At 34.8% G+C, this 27,953-nt stretch overlaps 1 pseudogene; it reads left to right on the top strand.

The window, feature by feature from the left end:
• Positions 1-14,611: 14,611 nt before the first annotated feature.
• LOC113925578 overlaps positions 14,612-27,953 on the top strand; it is a 29,107-nt pseudogene continuing 15,765 nt past the window's right edge.

Genomic DNA, 27,953 nt, shown 5'->3' with positions numbered 1-27,953 from the left:
TACACAGAGCAAATCAAAGCTCGTTTAACAATATTAAGGGTATTAAAGAGGGCATGTACTGAATGGAGCACTGGGTGTTATATGCAAACAATGAATCATGGAACACTACATCAAAAACCAATGATGTAATGTATGGTAATTAATATAACATAATAAAATTAAAAAAAGGAACACTAAAAGAATAAACCTATTTTGTTATATAAAATTGATTAGTTTTAAATGTATGTATTAAGTATATTTTTGTAGTTTGAAATTGCCTGATTTCTGGAAGGTAAATATTAGAAAATATTTGGAATGATTTTGGAGAGAAAGAATGAGACAAAACAAAATTATCATTGCTTTCCAAGTCTAGCAGATGATACATTAAAAATTATGTCCAAATTAACCTTTATAGATTTATAGTAATTATAATATGCAGATTTTTATGTTTACCTGACTCAAAGTCGAGGAATGTGAGATTAACACAGACTCTAATATACATTATTTTTGTCAGTTTAGAAAGATATATGGAAAAAGGGAAACTAATTCATAAAACAAAAGACTTTTCCTTTTATATTTGTAAGTGAAATAAAGTAAATTTATGTTGTGTCAAGTCATTTTAGACAAAGTGAGTTGGGAAAAAAGTGAAAGCAAAATGATTGCTTCACAGATGCCTGAAGTTCACATGAAGTATTAAGGTTGTGTGAGACTATGCTGAAAATCACCCTCAGTTCTGCTAAATGTTTTTGCTAGTATATTAAAAAATAAATAAAAACCTGTCAAGAATGTTTGAATTAAGTGGAACTCTGATAGTCATGATCTTCCCACTGAGTTTAAATATCACTCTGTATTTCTGAGGTGTCAGTTATTATATAAGCAGCACATTAATAGAAATACATCATTTCTTTAAGCATTCAGTTTTTTGTGCTTGCAATCTTACATTTTTTAAATCTTAAAGATAATGTTTTAGGATAAAGACCATGGGTTTTTTCTAAATTAAGATAGATAAATCTACTAGTATGCCTATGGTGTTCTGTGTATAATAATAACATACAAAATGACACTATATAAATAGATAGGTTTTTTGGAAGCCCATCTTATTTCCCAGAAAAGAAAGATTAACATAATCTATTTCTTAAAAAAATAACAATAACAACCAACTAGACTGGAACTCTAAAAAGAAATTGATAATAAATCTTAAGTAATTATCTTCATTTTGTCTCTTATTATGAATTATCTTTTGCTCTTTCAAATCTGAAAATGTTGAATAACACCTGAGAATTGCACGTTCTGCATGAAGCACTGGGTGTTATACACAAAAAATGAATCATGGAACACTACATCAAAAACTAATGATGTAATGTATGGTGATTAACATAACATAATAATAATAAAATAAATAAAATAAAAGTGTATGGGCATATAAGGTAATAACTTATGACCAAAATGAAATTTCAAATCCTTTGGAAAATGAGATATTATGCAATAAACAGTGTTGATATAAATTTTAAAAAAAACCTTTTTTTACAGTTTTTCTTTTAATTCCAGTTAACATACAGTGTTATATGTAGTTTCAGGTGTACAATATGGTGATTTGACAATTCCATATATCACCTGGTGCTCATTATCACAGTGCACTCCTTAATCCCCATCACCTATTTAACCCCTTCCCTCTGGTAATCATCAGTGTGTTCTCTAGAGGTTAAAACTCTTGTTTCTTGATTTCTCTCTCTTTTTCTTTTTCCCTTTGCTCATTTGTTTCTTAAATTCCCTTTATGAGTGAAATGATAAGGTATTTGTCTTTCTCTGACTGACTTTTTTGCTTAGCATTATACTCTCTAGCTCCATCTATGTCACTGTAAATAGCAAGTTTTTTTTTTAAGGCCAAATAATATTCCATTGTATGTATCTACCACTTCTTTATCCATTCATCAGTTGATGGACACTTGGGCTGCTTCCATATCTTGGCTATTGTAAATAATGCTCCTATAAATATAGGGATGGATGTATCCCTTTGAAGTAGTGGTTTTGTATTTTTTGGGTAAATACCCAGTAGTGCAATTGCTGGATCATAGGGTTCTATTTTTAACTTTTTGAGAAACCTCCATACTGTTTCCCAGAGTGGCTGCACCAGTTTGCATTCCCATCAACAGTGCAAGAGGGTTCTCCTTTCTCCACATCCTCGCCAACAATTGTTGTTTCCTGTGTTGTTGATTTTAGCCAGATTTTAGCCATTCTAACTGGTGTGAGGTGATACCTCATTGTAGTTTTGATTTGCATTTCCCTGATGATGAATGATGATGAACATCTTTTCATGTGTCTGTTGGCCATCTGGATGTCTTCTTTGGAGAAATATCTGTTCATGTTTCATGACCTTTTTTATATAAGATTATTTGTTTTTGGGTGTTGAGTTGTATAAATTCTGTATATATTTTGAATACTATTTATTGGATATGTAATTTGCAAATATCTTCTCCCATTCCATAGATTGCCCTTTCATTTTGTTGCTTGTTTCCTTCACTGTGCAGAAGCTTTTTATTTTCATGTAGTCCCAATAACTTATTTTTGCTTTTATTCCCTTGCCTTAGGAGACATATTTAAAAAAATGCTGTTTTGGCTGATGTCAAAGAAGTTACTGCTTGTGTTTTCTTCTAGGATTTTTATGGTTTCAAGCTTCACATTTAGGTCTTAAAACATTTTGAATTTATTTTTGTGTTTGGTGTAAGAATGTGGTCTGGTTTCATTCTTTTGCATGTTGCTGTCCAGTTTACCTAACACCGTTTGTTGAAGAGACTCTCTTTTTCCCATTGGATAATCTTTCTTGCTTTGTCAAAGATTAATTGACCATACGGTTGTGGGTTTATTTCTGGGTTTTCTATTCTGTTCTATTAATCTATGTGTCTGTTTTTGTGCCAGTACCATAGTGTTTTGATTACTATAGCTTTGTAATATAATTTGAAGATTGGAATTGCGATGCCTCCAGCTTTACTCTTCCTTTTCTACTTTGCTTTGGCTATTGGGGTTTTTTGTAGTTCCATACACATTTTAGGGTTATTTGTTCGAGCTCTGTGAAAATTGATATTTTTATAGGAATTGCATTAAATGTGTAGATTGCTTTGGGTAATGTAGACATTTTTGACAATATTTGTTTTTCTCAATCCATGGGCATGGGATGTTTTCCCATTTGTCTGTGTCTTCTTCAATTTCTTCAGTGTTTTACAGTTTTCAGAATGCAGGTCTTTCACCAATTTGGTTAGGTTTATTACTAGGTATTTTACTATTTTTTGGCACAGTTATAAATGGGATTTTTTTTTTATTTAACTAAACTAACCTTGAAGATAGTTACTGAATGCTTTATGTTTGTAAAAGTCTAATTTGTTTTAGAGTGTTTTGTCTAATCAATGATTTCAGCAATATTTTACTGGTTTATATGTCAGAAAAAATATTTTTATGGCAATTGTTTTTGTTTTTAACAGACTTTAAATTTACTTAAGCTTTTCTAAAAATTGAATATTATATAATCTAGATTTCAGGGAATGCTTTTGTTATTTCTCTTGATTGTTCATCTGAGTTTCTTACTCTTTCTTGTCCTTCATGACATGGATGTTTTTGAAGATACAGAACTTTCTTTAGATAGAAATATGTATTTTTTTGAGTGGGTCCATAATATTTCCAAATCAATTTTAACATTACAAAATTGAAAGTTATTTGATCTTGATCTTGTTCCTTTCTACTGAAAATTTTGGTTCATAATATTAATGTGATACATATTTGCATTATTCTACACAGTAAGTTTAAAATAGTAATATCAATTACACTCCAACACTTAGACTGCTGAATGATATTTACTATTTCTTTGCACTTCTAATTTATTTCAAAGCCATTTAAAGTAATTTATTCCTCTATGTGGCTGTGTCACCACTTGATTTACAGCTGGGTTTCTTTGTTTATATTTCTTTTCAATTTTTTTGGTGGAGGAGGCTTCTGTAAATTTCCTTTGTGACTATGTAAAATGTTTATATATTTTCTAAACCAGAGCTATTGAACAGGGTATATTTTGAGAAGACACCCTTCCCTTATTGCCTCTTCACCCTGTTCCTTTCCTCCCCCATAGGTAAACTTTTTATTAATTTACAAGTTCAGTGAAGTGTTTTTCTTTTATTTCTTAGTTTCAATTTTCTTATATCATGTTTATCTTGGGATTTTATAGAGGAATAAATTTGGTATTAACCTGAGTTGGTGCAGAAATTGTTAGGATTAGGCCCCTTTCACTGAAGATAAAAAGTCTTCGGATGAAATGGTCTTCATATAAGCCAGTTTTTTTTTTTTTTTTCCTCACTGCTTTTCCATCAGGCCTCTCTAAATTGGATGAGTGGCTTTATGCTTCTTTTCTTCATAGATACTAGTTGTTTCTACTGGAAGGTGCTCACTTCATTTCTATTAGGGATAGAAATCCTTTCAACAGGGAGCATGACTGAACAAAATAGCTGTGTGAATCCATTTACCATGTGAGTGCAACCCCATGGGCTAGATTTTACCTTGCTGTTCTTCTCACCATTGATCATGATGGTACCTTGATTGACAAATTTCTCTTAGTTTGTGTATTACTCAGAGTTCTCCAGAGAAATAAAGCCATAGTAGATTCACATAAAGAGACTGTAATAATTTAGCTTATGCATTTATGGAGGCTGAGAAGTCCCACGATCCGCCATCTGCAAGATGGAAACCCTGGAAAGCCAGTGGTGTAATCCCAGTCCTTTCCCAAAGGCCTAAAAACAGGGAAGCTGACAGTGTAAATCTCAGTTCAAGGGCAGGAGAAGACTGATATCCTAGCTCAAGCAGGCAGGAAGGAACCAAAAAGGGGTGAATTCCTCCTTCATATACCTTTTTGTTCTATTGGGGCCCTCACAGATTGGATGATGCTCACACACACTGGGGAGGATATATTTAACTGAGTCCACTCATTCAAATCCTAATCTTATTCAGAAATGCTCTCAATGACACGCCCAGGAAAAGCATTTAATTTGGGCAACCCCTTGCTTGGTCAAAAATGACCCATAAAATTAACCATCGTAATTTATCTGCTTCCCCACTAAAGATTCTGCTTTATGAAAGACTCAGCCATCTTTAATGTGTTCTTGGTTCTGTCTCTTGTAGCTAGCATACTGCCCAAGCCACTTTTTGTCATACGATGAGCTCTTGCACTCTGCAATTCAAATGCTTACTTGGGAGTGAGCAGCTATCCCATATACAACCTCCTTATCAAGATGTGTGAAGATATAGGAGATGACCAATATAGCAAAAAAAAAAAAAAAAAAAGACAAGTTTATTACTTATAGATTGTCATTTTATTTTAAGGATATGTATCTGAGGCATACCCATATCCGTGTACTCTTAGCAACAATTAGGCTTTTATAAAATTTCAACTTTCTCTTCTAAAAACCTATTTCTTCCCCAGTTTTTGAAACTTTGCTTATTAGAATCATGAATTTCTCAAGTTACAAACATTGTATCCCACATCCAGTTGTTTACTGGGCAATATTGATTCCATTTTAGGATTATTTCTTCAATTCAATCATTCTTTTCTTTATGTATGCCTGTTCCCCTGACTTAGTTTAGACATTAATTTTCTCTTTCCTAATCATTTTCAACAGTCTTTTGTCCAATATCTCTATAGTGGCCTGTTTTACTCTTCCATCTGACTTAATGAAGCTTGCATTTCTTTGTATAAAATGTATCTTTCATATCATTCTTTGGTTTTAAAAAGTGCTTTTTAATATTAAGGATTATGTCTAATATCTTTAACTTGAAAATGAAATATTTCAGAATTTGTCCTTATCTACTTGCTCACATACTTTCTATTTTGTAACCTGTGTTCCAAGCTTAGTAAATCTGTATTAATTTCCTCTGTATATGATGATCTTACATGATTCTTTGCCTTTAAGTATGTGTTTTCTTCTGTTTGAAAAACCTATCTTGCTCTCTGCCTGAAATATATCTACTTATTTTTCAAAAGGACAGATAAATTATTATATTCTACTTTGATAATGTCAGATCCTACAGAGAATTAGTCGCCTCATTTTCTCTAACAATGATATCAACAAGAATAATTAGACTTTCATGTGCCATTTGCTTCCTATCATGATTGTATCAAATTCTTAAAACCACTGTTTTCTCAGGTGATAAAGCTAAGAGGTTCAGAAACATTACTTAATTCAGCCAAAATAGTATAAACCGAGGCCCTACTACTTAACACTTTAAAAAGCCCCTGAGTGAGTGATTTTATAAAGAATTTTTCATATTTAGATACACATCAATTCTCATCATACACTGTTCATTTAGCTCTGCTGCTTCTCATCTACTTGTTTATCTCCCTAAGAAGAGCTTCTTTCTCATTACTATTTTTTTTTTACCTTGTTTCCACTCTAATTTCTCTGAGCTAACCTGAAAAGGAGTAGACCTTTTCAAATTCTCTATTTCCTATTTTTAACCATACCAAAGATGAGGTCTTTGTGTCCATAAGCAGTGTGTGCCTCCCAACCTCTAGTTCTCATAAATGTTTTCAGTTAATTTCCTATCAAGTTCTTGATCTTCTATTTTTCGCCAAGTTCTCTTGGCTTCCAAGGTCCGAGTTCTGACCTATTGCTTGAGTTAGAATTATATCCTTTGGGTCTCTCTTGATTTCTTGCTTACCATATTAGTAAGCGTATAGGCTACATATGGTTGAGTATGTAGTAACAATGAGACGTGGACATTCAAGGCTAAAATAAGATAGATGCTTGCTTAACTTGCACATATATCTAAGGCTATGTTGGCTCCGTTCTAGGATATCATTCAGTAACCAAGATCCCTTATAAATCTGCCCATATCCCAAAGTGCTGTCCTGATCTGCATGGTCCAAGATAAAGTACTACCAGGTCTGTGTTCTAACATTTTTTTTTTTTTTTCTGGGGGAAACAGTGCAAAGTTGCAAATACCACCTCTGTTCATATCCCATTAGTGTGGACGCAGTGATGTAACCATATCAGACTGCAAGAGGGGTTGTAAAATACAGTCACCATGTAGAACGTCTGAAGGAAAAAGAGTAGAAACTAAATGATAATCATTAGTGTGCATTATGCTTATGTATTTATTATTCTGAAAACATGCTTAATTTATCATATAGTTATCCATTTATTTAGTAGGAAATTCCACACTTGAACTAGAAAGTCCTGAGATTTAGTAGGAAAATCCACACTTGAACTAGAAAGTCCTGAGATTGAAACCATGAAAAACTTGGGACTTTGGACATGACATTTTCTGAGATGCAATTTTTTTTTTAATGGCCAAAATGAGAGTTTGTGGAAATTCTATCAATATACATAGAGTTATTTTTAAAGTATTATCCACTGCATATTTCAGGAACATCATGCACAGTGACAGAAGTTACCCTTAAACCTCATTCATTTCACCAACAACTCATTTTTATAAAAGAGACTATTCTTTATCATTAAAAGGGAAAGTGATTTAAAATAATGAGAAATATTCTTACTAAAAGGACTAAAGACAGAATGGATATTAGGATAATTAATGCTTAAAGAAGAAACCTAAAATGACCAATACTCTAATGACTATATAATCTCTCCCATAAACTTGTTCTTTGATCTTAAGCTTTCTGTCTATTCTCTCTTGGCCTCAGTTTTCTTATTTATAAACTGAGATGGTTAGATTTGATGATCCCCAAGTTTCTTCCCTTTACTAACATTTCTGATTCTCTCGCTAAAAATATGTATTTTTTAGACATTTTATTTATATGTATAGGAAATAATACATCATTCCTATTGCAAGGCAGTTTGCTATAGGTTGATGATAAACTGTTGAACAAAACAGACCTAGATTCCTCTGTTAAGAAGCTTACATTCTAATGAGAAGATTGGTAATGGGGACACCTGTGTGGCCCAGTCAATTTAGTGTCTGCCTTCGGCTCAAGTCCTGCATTGGACTTCTTGCTCAGTGGGGAGCCTGCTTCTTCCTTTGCCTGCTCTGCCTGCCATTCCCCCACTTGTGCTCTCTTTCTCTCTCTTTCTCTCTCTCTCTGACAAATAAATCTTAAAAAAAAAAGATTGGTAATGAAAATTGGGGGAAAATGACAATGGAGTAATTACTAGTAGAAAGCGTCAAAGCCAGGCTTAGTAGAAAGAAAATGGATATATTTATACAAATCTATGGTTTTCAATACATAAACTGTTATATACATGGTTTCTTAAACGCTTAGGTCTTGGGATAATGTATAATTAAAACACAACTTAGGGGCACCTGGGTGGCACAGTCAGTTGAGTGTCTGACTTTTGATTTTGGCTCAGGTTGTAATCTCTGGGCGTGGGATCGAGCCCCGCATAGGGCTCTGTGCCCAGCACAGAGTCTGCTTTTCCTCTCCCTCTGCTTTCTGCCCCCATCTCTCTCTCTCTCTATATATATATATATCTGTCTATCTCTAAATAAAATCTTAAAAAAATAAAACACAGCTTAAATATATCCCTAATGAATTGACTCATACATTCTACCTTATTCCACCTCTACGCATTCCCCCACCTATAAAACACATTATATAAATCTCTATGGGCGTAGTATAGAACTTAAACATAATCTCCTCCATCTTCTTACTTTAGATGATATTCTACAAAATGTGCAATGACACCCAGACAGCTGTTACATTTAAGTCTATTACTGACATTATTAATGTCTTTTGATACTGAATGATACCGGAAATAAAATAGTCTCTGTTGAGTTCACATACTGTCTATAAATATATTTTACCTATGAAAACACTTTGCCTCATAGCATCATTATAGGATATTAGTTATATGTGCCAGTAAAAATGTCATAGCACAATAAATTTTAAATATACATGTGAAGTATAATTTGACATGGTTCGATATCTTAAAATATGCATTTCATTATATCTTTATTCCAAGGCACTTCTCCAACTTTGAATTACTGACTAGCTGAATAAGTGAAAATTTATTAACTACCATCTAGTCCTTTTCAATTAGTCTACATTAACTTTCTAAACTTAAACCCATTGAGAGGTACCCAGGTATACATTTTCTATTTTGTCACTTAATCTTAGTATCCATTTCTAAATTGGCATTATATAATAAAAACTAATCTTTTTGGAGATCCATTGGTGTGCCAGTTACAGTGCTAAATAATTTTTAATCTTCATCCGACTTGATGAGTTAGGTTGTTGTATTCTCATTTGTCTGTGACTGAAACGTTAATCCAAATTTATGATTATAACTATATACTATAACTAAGTCTATTTGAAAAGATGCTAAAATGCAGGATTTCTCTCAGAAATACAGTTCTAACACTCTTCTGGTTTTTGTTGTTTTTTGTAAGCATAGAGGATCTTCTGCTAATTCAACAAGGCTACCATATATTACCTTTTCCCTCCAATTCTGTTCTATTCACATATGTGTGAATAGATGAAGCAACATTCATTTAAAGTCAGTATACTGTGTATATTACTTACATACAGAAAATATTTTATAGTGATAAGCCTTCAGAAATTCTTAGGCACCCAAATAGCTAAAAGTTAAGACCACTAGCTTTCAGCAGTAAAACATTAGTTTAACTAATTCTGTCCATTTTTATATTTGGCTTCTTTCTACTTTAAAATTTTAACTTGTGTTATCTGTGTAACTATTCACTGTAGATGATTTGGAAAATACAGAAAACTATTAAGATGTGGGCTATACTCTTTAACTGGGAACAAATAGCAGTGGCTTAAACAACATAATACCAGTTTTTTCCAAAACTTCTGAAATGCCAGGTGACTTGAAGGGAGAGAGGTATCTTCTACATTGTTGTGCTACCGTTCCCTAGGATGTAGCTGCTATCATGCCACATCTGAATCAGGTTGAATGTCAGAAAACATTTTCTTTAGAGAAATTATTAGAAAGTCACATTCCTCATCTTCTATCTTGTTGGACAAAAGTTAGACATACAGCAAATTTGACTGCAGGAGTCTTTCTAATATGGTCCCTGACTGGGTGGTCAGGTATCCAGCTAAAATGATCAATGTTCTATTATTAAAAAAAAAAAGAAAAGAAAAGAAAAGAAGAAGGAGAAGAAAAGGAAGAAAAGGAGGGTGGATATTGGGATCAGTAACCATGAAAGACAAGTACCTGTAATCTCTGATTTTTTTTAAGCGGGGGCGGGGCAGAGGTAAAAGGAGAGAGAATTTTTAGCAGGCCCCATGTCCAGTGGGGAGCCCAACAGGGGGCTCGATCTCACAACCTTGAGATCATGATGTGAGTCAAAATCAAGAGTTGGATGCTTAACCAACTGAGCCACCCAGGTTTCCCTCTAAAAATCTCCCCTCTGAGATTTTTAATATTAACTTCTAATTACTATGATTAATGCTGAAATAAACATATGGAATACACTAATTATTCCACAGGTTTGGTGATCTTAAGATAGATTCCTGAAAATGTAAATTCTGGGTCAAAGTATATGACAAACAAAATTATAATTGTGCCTAAATATATCTTATAAAAATAGTACTAGTTTATGCTTAAACATAATTTGTTTGAAAACTATGATATATTTCCAGTGCATATTTATAACTCTTAGCAAATGTGATAGGCAAATTACTTAAAAATGTACATGACTTTCATTTTCAGCCATTATATATTTCTAAGTTAATTGGCCAATTTTATTTGCTCTCCACATTGTCTCCTTATGCATCTTCTTATTTTATGTAGAATTTAATGTTTCTTACTAATTTATATGAATTTCATATATGTCATGGATAGTAACACTCTACTGCTTATGTTTTTTAAAAAATATTTTCCTAGTTTGAGCTGTGTTTCTTGTTTATTAATTTACTGCTTTTCTATGATGTTTTAAAACTTTTAAAGCTTTATGTTTCCAGTACTCAAATCCATCAATAATATTCTCCAAGGGTCTCATCCTTAATTTTACTGAGATGTAATTGACATACACACTGCATAAGTAAAGCATACAGCATAATGATTTCACTTATATATACCATGAAATGATTACTACAGTAATTTCATTTGACATTGATCATCTTGTATAGGTACAAAAAGTTTGCGTTTCCTTTGTGATAAGGACTCTAGGATTTACTCCCAACAAGTTTTATTGTGCCATACAGCAGTGTTAGCAATAGCCATCATGTTGTACGTTCCATCCCTAGTACTTATAATGGAAAATTTGTACCTTTGGCAACCTTTTCCATTTCCCCCTACTCCCACTCCCATTTCTGGTAATCATAAATCTGATATTTTTCTATGAATTCCTTTTACCTATTGGTTGATTTAGCTATTTATTTTTAAATTTCCAACATGTAAATGAGAACATGCGGTATTTGTCTCTCTTCCCTCACCACCCCCTTTTATTTTCTAGAAGTTTTTACCTCTTACTTCCCTTCATGTATTTTGCCCACCCACAGCTTCTCCCTGCTGTGGTAATCCATACTTTGTTCCCTGTAACTAAGTTTGTTTTATTTTGTTTGTCTCATTGTTTAGATTCCACATATAAGTATTTGTCTTTCTCTGATTTATTTCACTTCACATAGTGCCCTTTAAGTCCCTCCATGTTGTCACAAATGGCAAGATTTCATTCTCCTTTATGGCTGAGTAATATTCCTTGGCATACCTTGGAAATACTGCAGTTTCAGTTCCAGACCACTGCAATAAAGTGAACATCACAATAAAGTGAGTCAAATGAATTTTTTTGGTTTCCAGTCCATATAAAAGCTATTTTTATACTTTAGACTATTAAGTGTACAATATCATTATGTCTAAAAAAAAATGTGCATACCTTAATTAAAAATAATTTACGGCTAAAAAATGCTAACCATCATTTGAGATTTCAGCAAGTCATAATTATTGATCGTAGGTCACCATAACAAATATAATAATGAAAAAGTTTGAAATATTACAAGAATTACCAAAACGTAACACAGACATGGAGTGAGAAAATACTATTGGCAAAATGGTGCTGATAGACTTGCTCAAGGCAGGGTTACCATAAACCTTCAATCTGTGGAAAAGGCAGTATCTGCAAAGCGCAGTAAAGTGAGCACAGTAAAATGAGATATGTCCAATAAATGAGGTGTGTTTGTGTGTGTGTGTGTGTGTACATATCCATATGTATATATGCACACATACATATATACACATGTATACATATATCATTTTTATTCATTTATCAATGGATTCTTAGGTTACTTTTCTATCTTGGCTATTGTAAATAATGCTCCAATGTACATATATCTTTTCGAACTGATGTTTTTGTTTTCTTTGGATAAATATCCAAAAGTGGAATTGCTTGTTCATATGGTAGTCTATTTTTAATTTTGAGGAGCCTCCATACTGTTTTCCATAATGACTGTACAAATTTACATTCCTTCCAACAGTACTCAAGGATTCCCTTTTCTTTATATTCTCGCCAACACTGGTTATTTTTGTCTTTTTGTTAATAGCTAATCTGACAAGTGTGAACTAAAATCTCATTATAGCTTTGATTTACATTTCTCTGATAATTAGTGATGTTGAGCATCTTTTCATATACCTATTGGCCATCTCTGTGTCTTTTTTGGAAACATGTCTATTCAAGTTCTCTGCCCATTTTTAAATTTTTTTATATTAAGTAGTATAAATTCTTTATGTATTTTGGATATTAGCCCCTTATTGGATATATGGTTTCCAAATATCATCTCCCATTCATTTGATTGCCTTTTTGTTTTGTTAGTGAGTATTTGTCTTTCTCTGTCTGACTCATTTCACTTAGCATAATGCCCTCAAAGTCCATCCATCTTGATGCAAATGACAGGATTTCCTTCTTTTTAATGGCTGCATAATATTCCATCATGTATGTACATATACACCATAATTTCTTTATCCACTTATTCACTGATAGATGCCTAGGTTGTTTCAATTTTTGGCTATTATAAATAATGCTGCTATGAACATGGGGGTGCAGACATCTTTTCAACGTAGTGTTTTCATTTCCTTTGGATGTATTTCCAGAAGTGGAATTGCTGGATAGTATGGAGTTCAATTGTTTTTTTTTTTTTTGTGAGGAATTTGAGGGTCTTTTTAATGTTCTATTTGGACAAATGTTTCTTCCCTTTTCAAGATTGGTAACACATTCATCCTTATTTTTTTTTTTTTACTAAAAGTATGTGGGTTTGTTTTGTTGTTGTTATATAAAAATACATGTGAATGGTTAAAGAAAAAAAGATGTAAGTTACCCCAATTTAAAAAAAAATACATGCCAGTCATCATTAAGCTGTTGGTAATTTCTCTGAGTGTTTTCTACAGATGAATAGAAAGTATGGCTTATAAAGTTTTTAATAGAAATTCTGTATTATAGGAATTCAGTCAGTGTAGCAATTAATTGTGCAACATCTACTTTTTTAAAAATATTTTTACATTGCCTTGTAGGTTTGGATTTAATAACTTGTGGAAGTGGAGCTAATTGAGTGTTTCTTTTATAAGGCTGTGCTGTGGTTGGATTTATGTAGGAACTTCAAGATCTCTGCTCTAGACTCTATATTCATAAATCAAAAAGAAATTAACTGTATTTCTTGTATTATCTAGTGACTAACTTGAGGGAGGGTGAGGTGAAGAAGTAATACTCTGCCTAATACCTCATCCTTCCTGTGTAGATCATCAAGGCTCAAGCTCATACCATATATGGTGACCTGAAATTTTGCAGAGGAGAAAAGACAGACTGCTTCAATGTCAAAGTTTCTGACAAAGTTTTCTTATATTGCCATGTGTCCAGGTTCTTTTCATATGTAATAGTGACAAGTTTTATTGTATAGTGAAACATGCGTATTGAAATATCTAAGAGTTTATTTGTTGACCACTCTTTTCTAATTTTATTATTTACATTTAAATTACAAAGCAATAATGGATGAATGACATTTATTATTTTAGGGAGCTACTACTTGACCTCTAACACAGATTATAGAAGTCTTACTAAGCAGGAGAACACAGCTTTAGATGAGGACTCAGAAACTGTTCCCTAACTCCATAATATTGAATAGAAATGGCTAATAGAGGGTATTTAAAAATTTTTGATTCATGAAAAAATTCAGGCCTTTGAAAATCTATATTTAGAAGTCATAAATATAAAATATATAAATCCAATACCAATGTCCTAGCACAGGCTGCTATAACAAAATGCCATGGATTAGATGTCTTAAACAACAGACATTTATTTCTCACAGTTCTGGATGGAGTCTGAGGTCATAATGCCAGCATCATTAGAGTAGGGTGAAGACTCCCTTCCTGGCTTGCAGATGGCTGCTTTCTTGCTGTATTCTCAAATTGTAGGGACGTAGAAAAGAGAAGAAAGAGTGTAGACTCTCTAGTCTCTTCTTATGTGGGCACTAATTCCATCATGAGGACTGTACCCTCATGACCTCATCTGAGCTTTATTGCCTTCCAAAGGCCCCACCTCCAAATACCATCACATTGGGAGTTGGGACTTCAATATGTGAATTTTGGGGAAACACATTCAGTCATTAACTACCAGAAATTGTACTCAAAATATAATTCTTCCATTCATTACATGTAAATTATCATGGGTAAAAACTTAAATGGCCTTGAGCATGGGACCTGAACCTGTTGGATTACAGCAGGTTGGAAACCTGGCTGAGAGTGGCAGGATACCTCAGGCCCCGGGTGCTTCTGCAGCAGTGTCTGCACACCTAGCTGCAAGTAAACCCTGCTAAGGGGTCACCAAGGCCCAGTGGTAGAGGTTCAGAGAGATTTAGTGATCTATGTGTGTTTTTTCAGCAAGGGAGCTAATAAAGAACTTCTTTCCAAAATGGTTAGTATATTGTTAAATACGAAATTAAGGGAAAAGGAAATGGCAAGCATATATTAGGTCTACCTGACAATGTTCTTATCATCCCTCAAGCCATCCCTGGGAGGGGAGAGTAAAAGGAAGAAACATGCAGTATCACTCTAACTCTGGAAAAGAGGGGTTAGAACTTTATTCCCAATTTGTGACTCTATGTGAAAAAGAATTCGCTGCTAACAGCAAGAGCGCCGAAGCTGGGGTTGTGGAGGAACATGGTATTTACAGGAACAGGTAGGTATTAAAACTGGATACCAGTGGACCATACACACACCTAATTGAGTTTTTTGTTTGTTTGTTTTGTGTTTTTTTATTATGTTAGTCACCACACATTACATCATTAGTTTTTGATGTAGTGTTCCATGATTCATTGTTTGCGTATAACACCCAGCGCTCCATGCAGAACGTGCCCTCTTTAATACCCATCACCAGGCCAATCCATCCCCCCACCCCCTCCCTCTAGAACCCTCAGTTTGTTTCTCAGAGTCCATAGTCTCTCATGGTTTGTCTCCCCCTCTGATTTACTCCCCTTCATTCTTCCCTTCCTGCTATCTTCTTCTTCTTCTTCTCCTTCTCCTTCTCTCCTTCTCTCCTTCTCTCCTTCTCTCCTTCTCTCCTTCTCCTTCTCCTTTTCTTTTTTTTAACATTTGTTTAGGAGGTACAAGTCTGTGATTCAACAACACCTAATTGAGTTTTAAAGAATTAAAAGTTTCTACAGTTGTTTCTGATATAAAATGATCTAGACCATAATTAGATTTTCTTTCTCCTCTTCTTGAATACACTAATCTGCAGCCTTTTTTAGACAAGAAAATCCTGGGTCCCGTCCATAACTCTGCAACCTGCTAATTAAGTGACCTTGCCAACTCACCAAACGCTGGATCTCAGTCACCTTTCATCCTGCTTTCCCCTACACTTCCACTTGAAAATTTGAAAAATGCTTTCTATTCACTTTACAGTCATTGTGGAAATGCTCTTAGAGAGCGGTATTTATGTATTTTGCAGTGAATTTTGTGCAATCAAGAAAAATATTCTTATACCCTCAAATGTATGTAGTATGTAATAAAAATAACTATTTGCATTAAAATTAGGTAAAATCTCACACAAACTAAAAAATATTTAAATGGCCTTTGTCTCACAAAATGCACAGACAATACTGTAGGTCTTGTATGATACTGTAGAAGCATCTTTATTACTGCCTAAGTGATTTACAGTCGTGTGATATAACCACCACTGCTTCAGTAAACAAAAGAAAGCAATTTCAAATTCAATTATTCAAATACTAACATTAGTTTGGGATGGAACCAAACAGAAAATCATTTTTGTCCGTGGCTTAAAAGTAACATTATCCACAGTATGAAGTAACTTGAAATCAATATGGAGTCAAATGTAATGAAATTGAATAACTTTATTTTTTCTTGATGTATTCCAAGAGTTATCTTTTACTAAATTCATAACTCAACTAGTCCCACCTGAAACTTTCCCAGGAAGTCTCCTTTTATAAGCTCTTATGTCAGATAGAAATACAAAGGTGAACCATTCATTTCTTCAGCAAATGAGTAAATTTTGTTGAGCGTCTCCTATATGACATATGCTATTCCAAACACATGCGTAGTTTGCCTTATACATTTCTCCTTCTCTTCCATCTTTTCTCCTGCTTCCTTTAGAGAGTTGACCAGAGCTTTAAAAAAGTGTAATTGTGTATAAATGCTAAGCTGAATTTTTTTATTTATTAACATTTTAAAAACTTGAGATGCACTGTAGATTTGATGATATGCCATCATCAGTTTAACGGGTAATGTTTATTTCTTAGTGGTTTACTAATAATGGTGCATCTCATAAGTGTCCTCTTGTTGGGGTGCCTGGGTGGCTCAGCTGGTTAAGTGACTGCCTTCGACTCAGGTCATGATTCTGGAGTCCGGGGATCGAGTCCCACATCAGGTTCCCTGCTCAGCAGGGAGTCTGCTTCTCCCTCTGACTCTCCCCCTCTTGTGCTCTCTTTCTCTTTCTCTCTCTCAAATAAATAAATAAAATCTTAAAAAAAAAGTGTCCCCTTGTTGTAATGAAATATAGTATAGCAAAGCACTTAGAATAAGCACCTAACTGCTGGTATGAGTCCAGTCCAGGTTAGCTCTTATTTAATGTGCCGCACTAATCACAGACTGGCATACAAAAAAATAAATAAAATAGTGCAAAATGCTTATTCCCCTTATAATTGAGTGTGATAGAAGAAAAATAACACATCTGAACTCACTGTCTCAATAACAGCTATTTAAAATCTTTTCAGTCTCCTCTAGGCTTTCCTCTCTTAATTTCTTTCTCCCCATTACTGTGCTCTTGGCAAACAAAAAAGTTCTACCACTATGTAACTGCCTAAATAGCAAAAGAAAAAAAAAAGGTAGAGGAAAATCATTTTCCATTAAAAGTGATTCAACTGATAACTTATTTTCCATTAATGAGGACTCAAGTAGGTCAAAGGTCTAAGGTCTACTTGTCTCTTTTTCTATGTACATTAGATCCCTAGGGGAATGTTTTCTAGTCCCTTGACCTCTCTACATGTTTGAGAACTCCCAAATTAATTTGCTAGTCTACATTTCTTTCCTGAAATTTACACTTAAATATCTATATACCTACATAGTGTATCTATATGGATTCTAACAGATATCTCAAATCTACAAAATCTAAAAGTTCAGTTTTTGGTATTCATACCTCTCCCCACAATAGAAACAAACAAAAAGCCTGCCCCTCCCAAGGTGATTCCTATCCCCTTCATGGTAACTTCATCATTCTAAGTAAACAAGGTCAAAGTCTTATAGTCATTCCCGACTTCTCTTTATCTCTCACATGCAATCCATGAGCAAATCATGTCAGCTCTCCCTTCAAAATGAATCCAGACTTCTGCCTTTGATGGTGAAAGAGATACTGGTATAGGACTAGACCACCTTATGTAAAACACCAGAAAAGAGAACAAAATATATGACACAACTATTTTCAGATACAGAAATTAGGAATTATAGGAATGTGTCCCTTATGAAAAAAGAAAAAATATGTAAGACTTACATTTGTTCAGGATCTTGGTATAGAGGGGATTTCTGGAACACAATATGGCAACAGAAAATACAAGCAGGACATACGAGTTTTACTGAGATGAGGAAACAGATAGACTATTGGGGAGGCTGAGAAAGCTGAAATTATCAGGAAGATGTACTGGATAAGAGGAAGGTACTCAGGAACAATTTTCCATACATCTCCAGAGAAATATCTGGAATCTTTGGCTGTATATGTGTATAATCTACAAACAGAAAAACAGCAACTACTGGGGAAATGTAATCTCAAAAACTTGTAGAGCTCAAACAGAATTGGGAGATGTTAGAATTCCATGAGCCGACATGGGGAGAACTCACTGAATACTCAGGGCAGTCAGGTGAGTCCCAGAAATTTCCTGCTTTAAATCCAGATACTCCACAATGTATCATTCACAATACCTAGCATTCAGTAAAAATTGCTAGAGATATAAAGAGCAGAATAATATGGACAAAGTATGTAAAATAGCTAACGGTTAATGAAGTGAGGAAAATTTGAACATAATGGCTGCATAAATTTCATAAAAACTGAAAATACTTGAATGCTACAAAAGTTAGAGTGCTCTGTATATTCGTTTTCTAACTTAATGAGGGGTGGGGTAGGGAGAAATGGGTGAACTTCTTTTGTTTCTTCTTAGTTTAAATAAATTGGAAAATCACCACTTAACAATCTCCAATAACTTAACGTATAAAAGCATTAAGCGTCAAAGCCTAATATTACAAAGAGAGAGATAACTAGTTATGAAGTGTTTCCTGTAGTTGGGCCAAAACGACTTAACCCAAGTCTGAACCAGTTTCTGGATCTAGCTGCAAATTTTCAGGAAATACAGGGACAGAAGACCATGATAAACTTTACCATCATTGTGCAATCAGCAGAGCCCAGACTGGGAAATTTTATAGGGCAAGCATCCCTCGTCCAACAAACTGTAAGTAAACAATATGGATGGAGGAAAAATCTAGAGATTAAAGGAAACTTGAAAGATAAATTTTAAAATGTCTTAATATAGGACTACAGTTGTGATATAAAAAAAAAAAAAATATTCCTTTGGCCTCTGCCCCAATTCCTGGCACAGAGCTCCTAAGAACCTTGAAATCTCCTGAGGCTAAAAGAGTCTTTTAGTACGCTAACGAGATGACTCCTAGCTGAGAAGATTCTAGACAGCTTTTGGATGGGGGCTGGTTGCCAGAGGAACCAGCCATGTAATCATCAGTGGATTGGAACTTTCAGCACCACCTCCCGAACACACAGAAACACCCGGGGGGGGGGGGGGGAGTCGGAGGCGGGGTGGGGGGGGGAGAGAGAGAGAGAGAGACAGTAATTGATTTAATCACTAATGACCAATGTTTTAAGCAATCATTCTTACATTATAGAACCTCCACAAAACCCTAAATTATAGGGTTTGGAGAGTTTCTGGGTTGGTGAACACATCCACATGCCAGGATATTGACACATCCCAAACTCCAAGGGGACAGAAACTCCTGTGCTCGAGATCTTCCCAGACCTTACCCTCTGTACCTCTTCATCTGGCCTTTTGTTTTTATCATTCATATAAACAAGTAATAGTAAGGAAACAAAAACCCCACAAATACATATGATTCAAATATTTTTTAGATCTTAAATTTATGGGTATTTGGTTTGTTTGCAATATATACTTTAGTTTTGTTTCTGTTTTTTTTAAAGATTATTATTTGAAAGAGAGAGACACAGTGAGAGAGGGAACACAAGCAAGGGGAGTGAGAGAGGGAGAAGCAGGCTTCCCGCTGAGCAGGGAGCCTGATGCGGGGCTCGATCCCAGCACCCTGGGATCATGACCCGAGCCAGAAGCAGACGCTTAACAACTGAGCCACCCAGGTGCCCCTACTTTAGTTTTTTTTTCATAATTATCTTCAATATTAGTAACTTCAAAATTATTTTTACAGTTTTAAAATAAGACCATTGACAACTTTTGGTTTAGAGACTTCCCTTCACACTTGGACAAAACACTTTTAAGATGAGCAGGAATATGGCTATAAACCGCTAACACATGGCATCACTAGTATCTGCACTATTTTAAAATGTCATGAGGCACCAGCACAGTTCTGTTGAATGGCTACTCAGGGTGCAGCATAAACTTAGCAGAAGAACGGTGCAAAAGCCGTAGGATCAACTGTTGTTCCTGTACATATTTTTTGGCCAAACTGGAATCACTTATATGTGGAATCGGCTGCAACCCATGTCATTCCATCACGCTGCTTTGTTCTCATAGTTGTGTTCTCCTCCCACACACTTGTATTTATCGCTATATTAATATAACTGTGGTTTCTATGTGTATTCAACACACGTTTATGAGTGCTTAATAGATGCACAGAGCTAGAAACAATATCTTAATTAAAATTTTATATGGAGATCGTAGACTCACATGCAGTTTTATGAAAGAACATAGAAAGATCCCGAGTACCCTTTACCTAGATTCCCCCAGCGGTAACATCTTATAAAACTGTAAGATGGTTTTCTGTTGGTGTTTGATTGGAATAGTGCAAGTATTGACAGAAAGACGTTCTGTTGTTAAGCCACCCTGATCTGGTCCTTTTGCTAGGGAGAATAGGTTTTCTTGGAGCTCTCTTGATCCATGTGTGTGTCGGTTGGCCAGCTTGGCAGTTTCTGCAGGGACCCATCTGGGATAGATGGACCAGGAGGGGAACCCAGGGGACTCAGCACCACGTGCTCCTTAAGCCCTGAGGTCTCCAGGGAGTCTGCTGGCTTCTTTCCACCTTTCAGAATTTCCCTATGCTTGTTTGTTCCGCTAAGTCCAGGGTGTTTTTGTTGTAAGAATGATGACTGGGAGGAATGGAGTCACTGCATATTGGTGAACCAGAAAATGTTCTGAATACATGCCAGTAGAATGGGTTTTGTAGCTTGTAGAATTGAGAAAGCTACAAATGGGACTTATCTGGGTTGAGGAAAAAGAACATGTAGATTGTGCACCTAAGATGGTAGAAGACAGATTACTTATGGGAAAGATACAGTGTGAGGAATATGGGAAAACAAAAGACAAACTGGGATTGCCATGCCCCTTTTCCCTGAGAGATGGCACGAGATGCCAGTATTTCTAAACACACAGAGGTTCTTGGGAGCACTGAATATACAGAAGGCAATTAAGAGGCCTACTATAGGGACAAAATTTAATCTGAATGAATTGAAGAAACATATCTCTTATATTGTGCCTAGGCCTTCTTCAAAATAGAGGTGAGATTATAATTTAGATATCTACAAAAAACACTTAGTATTAAATATATTTGTAGAATATAATGTTGCATAAAAGGAAGGGAGAAAAAGACTCAAGAAAGAAAATTTGTTAGAAATTTCAAAGTATTGAGTCCTGATGTAAATATGTTCTTGTCATTTTGATAACATTGCATTGATATCTACTAATAGCTTTTCTCAATTTTTTTTTTTTGGAAAAAGTTGCAGACAGGGACCTTTATTTTTTGTATTTATTTAATTATTTATTTTATTTTATTATGTAAATCACCGTACAGTACATCATTAGTTTTTGATGTAGTGTTCCATGATTCATTATTTGCGTACAATACCCAGTGCTCCACGCAGTGTGTGGGGGGATGGGTTAGCCTGGTGATGGGTATTAAAGAGGGCACGTACTGAAAGGCAGGGACCTTTTATTTAGGTATACTGAGGTAATGTATCTCATTGACTTGTATACCAAAATATACCTTCAATGAACTGAAAAATGATATCACTCCTAACTGATACGTCTTAAAAACTTGAAAGAGACATTGCTATTCATAACACAGAGCAATACTTTTCCCAAGTGTTTTTCTTATCCATTTTTCTGTTCAAGGCTGCACCAGTGACATCATGTTACTGTTTTCTGTCTCTCTTCTCTAAGCCCACGGGGCTCCATCTCTGCCAACTCTCACCTTTCTCCTCCTCCCTTCTCCAATTAGCTCTTTACTCTCTCCATTTCTAAATCAATCAAGCCAGTTCCTAGATGCTTTCAAACCCCAAACCCCCAACCCAAACCCATTATGTATTATTAGGTAACAGAGCCTAAAATTTAGCTAACAGGAAATTTCTTTCTGGTTGTCAGACTGAGGGCCAACAATATGAAATATGTTTTAGGTGGTTTCTTTTCTTACCAAATTGGAAAAAATATGGTGGTGTTTTGTTTTTGTAAGAACTGTAAGGTTGTTAGTTAAGGTGAGGCATGAACATGTACATCAAATAGAAAAATGCCTATTTGTTATTTGAGACAATTGAACTAGCATGACTGTAGATATAATCAGATTGGCAAATCCACATTAAGGGAAATCACTCACCTAGCACCATCAGACACTTAACTACCATTTTTAAAAGTGCTAGGGCATCTCTGATGTTTTGAGGCTGCTTAATGAACTGATGCTCCTGACAATTTTTTTAGATTTTTAGAAAAAAACATGTGTAAGCTTCTTTGTGATGCCTTTCCAGTCTCATCAACAAAGTATAATACCTGAATTCCCTGATGAGGACAGGGATGATTCAGTGTTTGTGGTAGTTCAATCATGTTGCTTTATATAGCAGTGGTAGAAAACTTGGCTGGATTACGAACAAATTATTCCACACCAAAATTTTGTAATTGTTAAGATGTTATAATTTTGTTTATAGGCAAGATTTGGATCTTTGATTCACAAAAGCTCTTGTGCTATAATTTTTAAAGTAAGTATTCATAAAAATGATAGCCAGAACCAAACTTTAGTATTCTCAAAGGCACAGTATTTTAGTGAATAAACCGTATTTAAAAAGGGGAAGGGAAATAAATCCATTTATATGTCATTTGGTATGGCTATTTTATTGAGATAAGTATAGATAGAAAAATTATAGCTTATTATGGTTATGTAGAAAAATTATACCTCCTTGATGCTAGAGAAGAGTAGAATTTTTAAATCATGAAAATGCAGGGTAATAGAGCAAATGCTTATCATGACTTTCTGAGTAGTGGACAAATCTTAAAATGTGGCATCAAAAGAATATTTGAGCGTTGTCTGTGCTTAATATCCACATATGAAGATGTTGAATGTGAAAGAAATAAGATAAAGATACCTAATTCACACATTATTGTGGGAAATAAATTAATAGATAAAAAATTCCTGAAATGTAATACTTTTAATATATTTTAATAACCTTTCCCCGGCATTAAATGTTCATGCATTATACTTTTCAATCCTTATTATACCCTCTGAAGTATTTTACCTTGGTTTCTAAATCTCACAAGATACAGATTCAGCTAATAGCATTCTTAAGATCACAAATGAATGTGGGATTTGAAGTCCTTACTTACAAGTTCTATTCAAGAACTAATTCTGTTACTCAAAATCTGCTTTTAGTAAATTCAGATCACCTTATCATCCTTAAGGATGTTTCTCCTGAATATGGCTGCAACTTGATTTATCACTGGATCTTGCCTCACAGCTCCTTTTATTTTTACCTTATTGTTTTTATGATCTTTTTATACTTCCTGTGAGTTTCCATAGGGATTGCTTTCTCTACCTCAGTATTGAAGCCTCAGCATGCTATACCACCATGCTTTGTACAATAAAGACTTATGCTGAATATTTACTAAATTGGACTGGATTTGATTTTTTAAGAGGCAGCGTTGAGTATTGGTTAAGAACCCAGTTTCTGTAGCCACATTTCCAGGTTTCAGAGCTTACCTCACTTTATCACATCTTTTGTATTACTAAAGATAAGTCACTCACCACCTCGATGCCTCAGTTTTCCATCTGTGTCATGACCATAATAATTGTACAATAATATACCTATCTTGTAGGCTTAATGAAGGATTTAAATGAGGGAATAGATGAAAAGAACTTAGAACAATACCTGCCACATAAAAACTCCTTAATCTCTCTATTATTACAAGTGTTTTTACTGCTTATCAACAAAAAACAAATGTTGTTAAACATGCATGCCAATTTGTATGAGGAGTAAGAATAATATTTTCTTCTTTAGATGGAATTATAAAAGTGAAGGGAAAAATGTATAGTTAGGAACTAGTCATACTTCTAGTGGATCAAATCAAAACAAATGCCCACTGCGTGTAGAAGCTGAAGAAGGCAGTGTGTTCCTCCTGAGACATTAGCTCCAGCTCTGATGATGTGTCAGTCCACTAACTACTCAAAGTAGCATTTTTAGATGGCCCCAGTTAACTTCATGAAAAAAAGGGATGGATACGTACTCTTAAAAGTAAGAAATCACTTGCAAATCACAGCTAAAAATGTGGAAGATTTAGAAAATACAAATTGTAGCTTAAAATACAATGACATAAACCAGCTTTTGTTGTATTCAAACAATATATCTTCCTCAAAGTTTTGCCACCTATATTTCTTAAATTCATGAACATTGGTTTCTAGAAAGAATAATGATAATAAAACTCATGCCATGTTCCCATCTGTAAGCCTTTTAAAAATTGTAGTTCTTTAAAAATTAGATTAACAATATAAAAATCAGATTTGACTAGAAACATCTAAGTTTATCCATTCGAATGACAATATGTTAGAGAAATGAGATCTTATTTACCGAATTAATTATGTAGTAAACAATAAGATCACTGAAGAACACACATGAAAAAGTTCAAAAATGAAGTATAAGCCTAGTGGTTTTTGTTCTCCTACAAATATTAAAATAGATTTCAGTAGTATATATTTAGGGTTTTTTGTTCTCTCTTGGTAATTGGGTATGTGCCATAGATCCATAATATGTTTTCAAATGGATCATGACTATTTTCTCTTGGCCTTTTGGCTGAGATCAAATGTTACATGTTGTCTCTAGGGACTCTAGCCTGCAAAACCCAAGAAATAGACTGTTATCTAATAAGCATTTAGCATCTTTTAACTAAAATGATGGTAACCAATATTACACTAAGTGTTGGATTATTTATGAGTAATCTGTTCAATAAAGATGTTCAAAGCATTAGCCACGATGGATCTTCATTTCCAACTATGCCAGACGGTAATCACACTCTATTTCTTTCCATCCTTTATCTCTTGATCTTTTTGCTCCTTGACACCAGGTTTGATAATAAAACCCAGCTAAGTATAGCTTAAAATCACAGATCCTACTGGTTTGGAAGCACTTCACTCTTTTTCCTTTTTATTATCAAGATATTAATGGAGCACCTATTGTATTCACTGTAGCATTTTTTAAAGACTCCTTAGGAAAGAGGTAACTCTGTACTGCTAGTAAATGGATACATCAGCCGCGCGCGCGCGCGCGTGTGTGTGTGTTCTTACAGATTGCCAGAGAACACTAGGAGGATGATGAACTTTTAGGTTCCCATATTTCAGCAAATGATTTTCTTGCCCTCCTCCAACTATCAACACTCAGGTATAACCATTTAAGATGCATTCTTCTATGTGATACAGAGACTGATCATTCCTTACCCATTATTTATTATCCTTTCATTGCTAAGAGAAATCAGATATTGTTGGAAGAAGGAAATTGGCTTTGCTCAAAAAATGAAATACATCTGCTATCCTCCTTACTATTTATGCTATCTTCACCAAAGTGCAATATGAAGTTGTTTACTGGGGGGTTTCTGGAGAAGCACTTTAAAAAAGAACATACCTGACCTACGTTGACCCTTGGCCCCTCATAGTTCCGCTTCCCCCTGCTCGGAATAGAGCTGCCATGCTCCTAGCTGTCCTTGTGTGACTGCATGACTTTCCCTGAGGATGGCAGAGCAGAGAAGCAAAAGGAGGTTGGGGTGTTACTGGAATCCTGGAGACCCCACCAGCCCGGGGCTTTCTGTCTCCAGATTTACCATTATGTGACATATTCATTATCAATTTTGTTTAAGTCATTCCTCTCACCATGAAATAGCATTCTTTTTTTTAAAGATTTTATTTATTTATTTGAGAGGGAGAGAGAATGAGAGATAGAGAGCACGAGAGGGAAGAGGGTCAGAGGGAGAAGCAGACTCCCTGCTGAGCAGGGAGCCCGATGTGGGACTCGATCGTGGGACTCCAGGATCATGACCTGAGCCGAAGGCAGTCGCTTAACCGACTGAGCCACCCAGGCACCCTGAAATAGCATTCTTAATTTACATCTTCCCAAGAGATCTGTATTTTAGAAAGTACTTTGGAAGAGTATCTTTAGATACTAAAGAACTTGATTAACCTAAATTTTAGATTCTGAAGCTGGAATCTCAGTTACGATTTATGAAACTTAACATACTTTGCAGTTCCACTAGTTGCCCTTATTAAACATATTTAAATATGTGGAAAACTTATCCTTTAAACATTGACTCTTACTGTTTGGGGATTAATCAATGCTAGATTACTAACCCTGACAGACTGTGATTCCATGAAAGGGAGAATCCATTTCTATCTTGTCCAGAATTCTCCAGGGCCTATCACACAAATCAGCACATAGAAGATTCTGAATAGATATTTTTTACATGGATGAGTAAACTAATGAAAAAGTGAACAAACCCACATTGTCCCAAAGCATGAACAAAGCCGATCCAATTTAGACCTTTCTTCTTTGATGTTCAAGAAATTTTTGCATGGTTTCTGCCCTTGAATAGGTTCAGCCAGTAAGAACCTGCAGCTGTCATTCACCAGATGCAGACTTCCATTTTCTGTGGTGTCCTTCTTCCTCGCTCCCTTCTCTTCTCTCTCCTTTTTCTCCTTCTTTCCTTTTCTTCCCCTTTTTTCTCTCCCCAGTTTATTCTGTTGATGTCTCTCAGCAGCCCATTTGCTTAATGCTCTGTAATCAAGATTCTGACTTTTTGAACCATGGAGATTTTGAGAGTGAACGTTTGCATGTATTGACTCTTTTCATCAGAAAAATAAATCCACTGACTTGTTTCCCACTAATAGTTGCCGTCCCATCAGCCCCCATCTTAATTCTAGTTTTCTTTCCCATGAAAGCAAAATTAGTTCACTGATGAGTTTATGTAGTCTAGCACTCATATAACCTTAGAGGCATAGTCAAAGCATCTTTTCATATTAAAATATTACATTTTAAACCCACTCAAAACATAACAACATGCAGAGATAGCAAATGATTTTATCACAGCACCCAAAATATTAGATTGCACCTCTCACCGAAACTGATTTTCAATACCTTTTCAAGTTCAGGAAAAATGGGTAAAAACTACCGTGGTCTGTTAAAAAACAAACAAACAAACAAAAACTGACCAAATTCACTGATCCTAGATAGATTATTTTGAACTACTCCCCTTCCTATCTTTAGCTTGATCTTGAGTTTGATATATATAGGCCTCTTCCTTACTCTGTTTCTGGTCAACTAGGTAAAGTACTGAACTAAGATTTCTATATAATTTTCTACCGCATTTATTAGTGCCTCTTAGATGGAAGTACTGCCCAAATTGGAAATAAAAGATTTTCTGTTCTTGGATTCATTGGAAATATTCGCTCATATAAACATTTCTAAGATGCAGGTTATAACCTGAACTTAGTTTATCCTTGAGACATACCAACATCCTAACTGAAGTGTTTGTGGTGGTGGTGGTACGGGGGGAGACCTCTTGATTTTTTTAAAAATGTATTTCAAGTGTCAGCTTTTGGCTTACCAATATCCTAGAGTTTACTCTCAAGTTACAGGGACATTTCTGTATTTATATTTAAAAACATGCATGACATATGTATTTGAGGAGGTTGTTTAAAATTATATCCATCACATAACTCTCAGTCATTCACAAAGTGAAGGATATTATAACAAAGTGGATGGCATCAACTGCGACATTATCAACTGATAACATGAAGATAAGCTTCCTTGAGAGGCCAACTCCCAGAGAAGCTGCCAGAGCCCAGGCCTAAGACTAAAGTGAATACAAAGTATGTTAATTGTAGAGGCATTTGATGTTTCCCAAAACTTTTGTAGGTGTTCAACATAATATGATTGCCACTCTTCTGTTTTGATGTTTAACACCCTCTTTCAATTTTCCAAATGCATAGTTCTGTCTTTCCCATAAAGTAAAATAATATTTGAATATTAATACATATAAAACT

The sequence above is a fragment of the Zalophus californianus genome, chromosome 2 (assembly GCF_009762305.2).
Source record: "Zalophus californianus isolate mZalCal1 chromosome 2, mZalCal1.pri.v2, whole genome shotgun sequence".
Taxonomy (NCBI): Eukaryota; Metazoa; Chordata; class Mammalia; order Carnivora; family Otariidae; genus Zalophus; species Zalophus californianus.
Note: the sequence above shows the minus strand (reverse complement) of the source record. Positions and strands in the feature narration are given on the sequence as shown.